The 8942-nt window shown below is 35.9% G+C and overlaps 1 pseudogene; it reads right to left on the reverse strand.

The window, feature by feature from the left end:
• Positions 1 to 5108: 5108 nt before the first annotated feature.
• Positions 5109 to 6688, reverse strand: LOC106338935 (annotated as a pseudogene).
• Positions 6689 to 8942: the final 2254 nt, after the last annotated feature.

The raw sequence follows: 8942 nt of genomic DNA on the forward strand, positions 1-8942 counted from the left end.
CATATAGATCTTAGATTATTAATAAGTTTTATAAGTTTTTAGAGATTTTTAGATCTTTAGAGATTCAAATAATTTTAGAATCAAGATTCATATAGATCTTAGATTCAAGATTAATATTTATGATAATTTAGATCTATAGATTTTTATAAGTTTTATGATTCAAATAGATCTAATAATCAGGATTCATATATGTGGTGTTCTTAGATTTTATGGATAGATTAGTTTACCTTTTAGAAAACACCAAATTGATCTGAATGGACCACCGAGAGAGAGAGCTGATCCGCGGATGAGCTGGTTGAGAGAGAGGTGGAGGAGCTGCCCGGAAAACCGTGAGAGGGATAGACTTGGCCGGCGGAGCAAGGATGAGGGCCGGAAGAGATGGCCGGAAAAGAGATGATCGCCGGCGGATGGGATTGCTCAGGTGGAGAGAGAGTCTCGTGCTGATAACGTGTTAAGATTTGAGAGAAGATTTGTGAGAATGTGTTGTATATTTCTTATTGCTTACACCACTATATATAGTGGTTCATACAAGGTGGAGTTAAATGGAGAATTGATTACAAAGATACTCTACATAATGACATGGTCAAACTCATAAAGACTAAGGTTGAATGGGTCTTCCATGTGGCTGGATGTAAACCCCCAATGGACTCTAGTCTTGAACTTGTATGGTCTAGGTTATGGACCATCCACTTCATGATTCATAACAATGAGACCTTTTTTGAACAAAAAAATGAGACTTTTTCTTTTGTTTTGCGAATGAAGTTTCAATTTTATGATAGGCAAATTGTGTTTTAGCCTTTTAGGCCTGTACCGTTATTTAAAATATAATTTTATTTAAATAAGTTCCAGTAGTCTGTAGTAGGGGTGGGCGTTCGGGTACCCATTCGGGTTCGGTTCGGGTTTATTCGGTTTTTGGGTTTTCGGGGTTAAAGATTTCAGCCTCATTCGGGTATTTCTAAATTTCGGGTCGGATTCGGTTCGGGTTCGAATAACCCATTTAAATTATTTTTAAAATTTTAAAATTCAATATATAGTTTAAATTTCTCAAAATCTGTAAGTAAAATATTGTATTATATATAAATTTAAATAACATATGTCAGAATACCTAAACTTAACATATAAATTGGTTTGATTTGAATATTTTGATAGAGAATCAGTAGATATTTCAAGTATTATTAGTGTTTTGAGTATATTTTAGTTATTTTAGATATTTACTTTTGACTATTTGTATATATTTTCAAGTATTTTAGACAATTTAAAAGTATTTTATATATTTTAGATGTTTTTAATATACATTAAATCTAAAAATAATTAATATATTTAGATATATAAATCTATTTCGGATACATTCGGGTACCCGAAATACTTCGGTTCGGGTCGGGTTCGGTTTCGGTTATCTGGATAACAAAATTTTGAACCCGTTCGGATATTTAATCAATTTCGGTTCGGATTCGGTACTATTTTTTCGGATCGGGTTCGGTTCGGTTCTTCGGATTCGAGTTTTTTTTCCAGCCCTAGTCTGTAGTGTTATTATTTGTAGGGAAATTATGCCTAATAACCCAAAAAGAAAGAAAATTCACTATCTTTCCAAAATTACTTCTTTTCTTCTACTTTCTCTTCCTATCTCTCTTTATCCTTTTTCTACGAATTTAATTTCATTTTTTTGTTATTAGGTAAATAATCTCTTATTTGTAATAAATGCTGCTGTTATCATTTACCAATTTAAATATCAAATTATTCATGACAGCGCAGTAGTTATAAGGGGAATTAGGCGACATGTCCATAGCACAAAGAAAATTAAGTTTATAACCATTACTTCTTTGTGGCTATGATATGTTATATATTATAGTGATTTTTGACAAAAAGACCCCTGCCTGCGCGTAGAATGGAAAAATGTGATTTTTGTCTTTACACAGTAAATGAATATCATCTTCACTTCTCACTTTTTTTCAAGAGCGATTTAGAGAGTACAGTTGTGAGTCTGACTTGGAGTAGAGAAAAGGGTAAATCGGCGATTTCTGGGTGTTGGGAGAGACGCAAGTTGGGTATGGATAGTAACAGTTCCGGCGGCTCGAGAAATACCATTTCTTTTGTGTCTAGGTTACCATAGTATACTATGTTACTTATAGTACAATATCTTTCACTTGGTTCCACGACTCCATGCATACTATTTTGTTCTTATATTTAGTACAGTAAAAAATGGATAAAAATATCTCTTTTACGTACTAATGAATAACTTCCCTGAAGGTATAAAAAAAATGCTAGTTCACTTTAGTTTTAAACATTATGCATATATTGTTGTCCTCCCATTGCGCTTTAAAATTCTCTTTTAACCATATCTGTCTTCCATCACATGTCCTACATGTACTATGCAGAGCCACCAAAAGGCTTGCTATTGGTTTTCTAATAGGGACCGTGTTTATTTTATGCAGTGACGCTGTGTCAGACATATTCAGTTATATTATGTGTTCCTTCTTTCATCATACTAAACAATCTTGTTTTTTATTCTCTTATCTTCCCCGAGGTTTCCTATTTGTTATGGTTCAATAACTCTCATAACAGGCACTGATTCCTTTGAACGTGGAGGTCTATGGTTTTTAACGATCTGTCCATACTACATTGAATATAGTATGGTCTCCTTCCCGTGTATTCCCCCAACATAAATGCTGACATATATGTTGTGGTGCCTCCCACGGCCACCATATTTCTAGTTTCTCTGCACATGTAACTTATGTTTGTTATGCTTTCTTTTTGAACCCAACCTTAAGCATTTCTTTGTAATGCAGCACCTAAGCTTTTGTTTATTCTCTTGTCTTTAAAACTACCCATCTTCTGCAGGTTCCCTATTTAATATGGCTTAATAACTCTCATATCAGACACTCAATACGTGGGAACTTATTCACCTTCGCATAGGAAAGTGGAACCTAAACGAAATTGCAGTGTGTGACAATATGCCCATACTACATTGACGATATTATAGGCTATTTTGGCGTTTATTCACAAGTCAGACATGGGGAATTATATGTTTTGGTGACTGCCACCCCGTTATTCGTAACTCCGCTGCACTTGTTACTGATGCTTCTAGTACTTGCAATTTGGAGTTTAGATTCAAACTGGGCGAGAAATTACAAAGTTTTAAATAATTAAGTTTGGGGTTAGGAGATGAAAGTTAGACTATTCTATGCATTTGTTTAGTACAACAAAATTAAGCACATGGCTATTACCTTTCGTTGGCTTCCACATGCGCACGCGCTTGCAGAGTGATTCTCGTCAAAATTTGACGAAACCTGTCACTTCGATGGGCATGTACTGTAGCATGACTATATTGTACATTTTGTTGCCTCTTATGAATATCCCACAAATTCTCCCTAGTTATAATACATGCCTAAATATCTTGGGAATCGGTCTTTATTCAAATTGGGGATATAAATTACTAATTCAATACTCAACATATCAAACGTTAACTTTGACGTGTACGCGGACCATAAACTCGTTGACGTTGAGTGCTACCTACCCACACAGGTTTATTTAAGAGAAAGGTCGATTATGAACATATATTTTTCTTATAAATTGGGCTAGCGGTAATCAAAAATCCACCAATATTTTGTTTGTTTGTCAAAACATAGGAGACTAGGGGTATTCCAGCGCTACACACCGGGTTCATATATTTTGTTAATTAATAAGTTGGAAAACGTTTGTTTGATCTATTTGATATTTGATAGAGGTTAGTGGTAGTAGTATAGAAATGATGCATTTTGTTGTGAGAAAAGATAGATTTTAGAATTATGAAAAACAATTAGTTTCCAAAATTATTAGCAAAAGCCAAAAAGTACATCAATGAAACCGGGAATTAATACATAAGAAACCTCATATTAAATTGAAGTGATCGGGATATCATAGATTGCTTTCCCTACATACTGAACAACTTATATTTCTACGAAACCATTGATCAATGCATAGAAAATGGAAATTATGGCCGCAAGGAAGATAGCATATGTTGTTTCCATGGTTTTAATTCCCGAAGCATACAATGCACGTATCACTTTCTTCTCCCACAGTTGTAAGCCTATTAGTTCCTTCAAGATCGGTGATGATAAGGTCGACATCTATTCTTGCAGATGCGTATGGTTTGTTGTCCGTGATGGTAACCGTTATTTGAAGATCAGAATTCATGTTGGTTGGGAATACATTCCTCACGTATTGGGCAGTGTGATGAATAAGCAATGCGGAGTCAAGGTGGTTAATGTCATGGTATGACAACATGAATTCCAGGACCTCAGTTGTTGAGTCATTTATATTACCTTGATGGTTGGTGATATATTGGAGTTGGAAATCAATGATAGATTGTTGTGTAGTGGGTCTATGGATGAAGATCTGGATTGTTTTCCGCGGAAATGTGTTTGAATGTCTTGTTTGGTGTGAGAAATGATAAGAGAGTAGTGGTTCGTTATTCAATTTTGTGCTTGTGTGAGTATTGTTTGTTGTATTTAGGGTTACGGGGTCGTAGCTATGTCATATATAGGTTGAGGAATTTTTCTTTTTGTATCAGTTTGTTTTAAGGACCACTTACGTCGAGTAAATGGTTTTTGTTGAATTGACTGTTCTTTTTATTAATAATGTTTTTAAGGTCTTAAATACGATGTTGAAACTTATTAATAACTGAACCATTATTTAATTGTGGTAAAGAATTCTTATGGTGTAAAATAGCATCTTTATGTGAACTTATAATTTAAAGTTTCATGGAGTTGGTAAAATTTAGAGTTAAGCGTAGCATATAATTTGGATTTTGTAATTTTCATTTAATAGACTATAGGATTTCGGAAAGAATTAGAATTTATATATATTGTATCTCCAGTTTCTTATCTATATGTATTGTACTCTTCTTTTTTTTGTAGTAAAATTACAGTGTTCTTTTGTATCGTGGAATGAGAAGTATTGCCTTTAATATATGAAGTTGGTGGTGTATTTTTACCTGATTTTTATGGTGTTATGAGCCACTACTATAGATATTTAGCTTTAGCTTTGTCTGACAAATAGGTTTAGTGGATATTTTAATTAAGAAAATATTGGTTACATAGTTTATATCTATTTAAAATGAGATTATTAACTGATAAAATTTCAAATATAAATGGATTAAATTTATTTATTTTAGGATTTTGGGAATACAAACAGGTTTCAATTAATGAACAAAATTAGATTCATTATTCATGTTGTCAGCAAGAGTTAGACGACCTTCAGCATCTGTGTTGTTGTCTTGTTGAGCTGAAAATACCATTGCCAACAGTTAGCATCACCATAGGATAAACAGCGAAAGTCTCAAACCTGAATACATAAATCATTTGATACCTCAATGGTCTTTTCGTTTGAGGCTGTGATGACATCACCATGTCTCATTCCAGTTCCACTAATCATATTCTCACAGACTGCAACGATGAAATGAACCTGGTTGTGGAACACCAGTTGGTTAGTTGTGTTAAGAAAGCTCTAGCTTCAAAAGAATGTGAATGGGAGAAGCTTACCTCAACACCAGGACGCTTTATCTCACCAATGGCTTTCGCAGTACCAAGAATAGCAGCTGAACCACCCATGTCGAATTTCATGAGCTTAATAGAGGAGCCAGGTCCAACCTTAATGTTGTAGCCACCACTGTGAACACAAGACCCTCAATCAACAACCACTAAAACATCACCAATATAAAAACAGATGTGGAATGCTCAAAGTGATTACCTGTCAAAGGTCAATCCTTTTCCAATAAGTACAAGTTTGGTTCTAACAGAGCACTCGGAAGTCTATACACAAGGTGGATGAAGAAGGGAGGATTAGCCTTAGCCGAAGCAGCAGCAACAGCGAGATAAGAACCCATCTTCAACTCTCTGCACTGCTCCTCGTTCAAGATGTTTGCAGAGAACACATCACTGTATGTAGAAGCCACTTTTGCTGCTTCATCAGCAAGCACAGCTGAAACAACACAAAGCCCATAGCAGATCAGGACAACCTCACTACATAAAAAAAGCAAGTGATATCCACAGATCTATACCGGGAGTGAGTACATTGGCAGGAGGGTTAATGAGCTCTCTCCCGAAAATGACGCCGTAAGATACATCTTCAGCATACTTGAGCTTGTTCTCTAGCTCAGGTCCAGTTCCAAATCCAATGATATCAACAGAGCTCAAAGAAGGTTTCTTTGACTCAGATTTGTACCTACAATCTTCAAACAATCCAAGCACTACGCCTATTCACACCACAAGCAAACAATAAACCCCACAAATCAGACTCAAATTTGCATCAAATGAGTTTCCAAAGACTCAAACTTTACCTGACACTATAACTGATGCAGAGCTAAGCTTGGATTCATTATCATGAGAGGAGAGAGCAACAGCAACGCTGCTAGATTGTGAAGCCTTTGCAACTGTAGCAACAGCTTCACCAAGATCCTGAAAAGCCGCCGGGGATGAAGCGGACTTTTCTAGACCGATCAAATCGATCTGTTTCGACCCTAAACGGGAAGTCTAAGAACCGTTGACTGACCCGGTTTACCGGCGAAATCCTATTCCGACGAGTGCAAAGCCAAGAGTCCACTCACGTGAGCATCGAGCTTGTTCAAGATCGGGTTCTCGAACTTTGAGGTTGCGTCTCTCGTCGAGTCTTTCTCCGTCACACCGACGAGAGTAAGGAACCCTAATCCCATCAGCAATGTTTTTAAACCAACGACTTACCGGATCATTGAATCACTCAATCGACCCCGCGCGGGTGAACCGCGGGTTAATAAATAAATTAATTTTATTATATAATAATATATATATGCTACGAAAATAAATATATAAAAACTAAAGGTTAATATTTTCTAAATGTTTTTTAAAACATAAAATAATAGTTTGGATATGTATACACTTATGTTTAAAAAATATTTAACAAATACTTAACTCTAGTTTTTATATTTTTATTTTCATTTGACATGTAAAATATCAAAAAAATAGTTTAGACTATTTAAAATTTTCTGTAACAAAGTAAGAGTTATGACATCTAAAAAATCAAGATATAAAACTCACAAATATTTAAATATCTAATGTAAATAATAAATTAACTTCAAATTCAAAATAAACGAAAAGTAAAAGATCATTGTAATAAATTGTTAATAACAGAAATAAACTAACGCCAAATCACATCAACTAATTTTGGTTCTCTCTATCATCGTCCACTTCATTTTTTTAGGTGGCATAGTGAAAAATCTTCATCAAAATCTAAAAATCACAAATATAAAACTGAAAAGGGAAAACTTAACTTCTTTTTTTTGTCAGCATCTAACTTTTTTATTGAAAACTTAGAATATAAAACATAATCTAAAAACTAAAAAAAGAGTAAAAGTTATTTATTGGTTCAACCGGTGGTTCAACCGGTATCGGATTTCGGGTTTTAGTGGGTTTTTGCGGGTTTTTACGGGTTTCTGCGGATTTCTAAATATTGGGTTTTTCATAAAATACGATCTGTTGTTGGTCTGTTGTTGGTCTGTTGGTTCGTGCTTAAGTTTAAGGCCGTGGACTCAAAATAAGCTTCGAAGTTCTATACATTTTGTAAATTTGTGTGTAAGTGAAAGAACAAGTTTTTTGTGTTGGCCGGTGATGTACAGTTGGACGGTGAAAGAGGTGTTTGTCAACAATTACGTCCACCTACTCTCCAAGCTTCTTCTATAAATACTCAACGTAAGGTGAAGAGAAATATCATCCCAAAACAAGAAAACACAGAGAGAACAAGGAAAGAGAAGAAGAGAGGGAGAAAAAAAAAATTTCGCACAAAAAAACTTCTTTAAGAAATTACGAGTAATTTCTTGAGTGTATTTGGGATCGGGTGTGAGTTGAGAGCGTGTAAAATTTCCCGGGTTGATAATAAAAGATCTGTAGCAGGTCCGGAGATGTAGGCAACATTGGCCGAACTCCGTTAACAATTTTGTGTGTGTGCTCTTTTCCCGCTCCCATAAATTCTGGTTTACCGCAAAATTTGACCGCGTATTTCCTAACAACTGGTATCAGAGCTTGAGTTACGTTGATCGTTCAAATTTTTGCGGAGTTACTATTCACGTGAACAGTAATTCGTGAATAGTGAATTTTGTCGGTAACATCGGTTTGTCGACGTAGGTGTTCTAATATACGGTGGTTCCAGAAACGATGGGAGGCGAAGATGGTTCGGCTCACAGTATCGGGAAATTTGACGGTACATATGATGCATTTTGGAGAATGCAAATTGAAGATTATCTGTACGGAAAGAAGCTTCATCAACCGTTGAACAAGAAGCCTGAGAAGATGGATCAGGATGAGTGGGAGCTCCTTGACAGACAAGTTCTGGGTGTTATAAGGTTAACATTGTCAAAAAACGTTGCTCACAACGTTGCGTAGGAGAAGACCACGGAAGGACTCATGAAAGTTCTCTCAGATATGTATGAGAAACCTTCGGCAAACAATAATGTGTTTCTCATGAAGAAACTCTTTCATTTGAAGATGGAAGAAGGTGGCCTGGTTACAGCACATGTGAACGAGTTCAACACAATTGTCAACCAACTGTCATCAGTTGAAATCGAGTTTGACGATGAAGTGCGAGCATTGATTTTGTTGGCATCTCTGCCAAATAGTTGAGAGCCAATGAGGGCAGCGGTTAGTAATTCTGTGGGTACTCAGAAGCTTAAATTCAATGATGTTAGAGATCATATCCTTGTTGAGGAAGTTCGAAGGATAGACTCTGAGGAGGCATCAACGAGCTCTGCTTTCAACGTGGAAAACAGAGGGAGAAACCCAGATAGAAATAACTGGAGTAATGGCAGGTCGAAGTCAAGGAATGGACGGGGTCAGTCCAAGTTCAGGCAGCCTGCAGAGTGCTGGAATTGTGGAAAGACAGGTCCAATTAAGAAGAATTGCCGAGCACCACCGAAGAAGGAAGACAACACTAGAGGC

Source organism: Brassica oleracea, chromosome C1 (genome assembly GCF_000695525.1).
Source record: "Brassica oleracea var. oleracea cultivar TO1000 chromosome C1, BOL, whole genome shotgun sequence".
Classification (NCBI taxonomy): Eukaryota; Viridiplantae; Streptophyta; class Magnoliopsida; order Brassicales; family Brassicaceae; genus Brassica; species Brassica oleracea.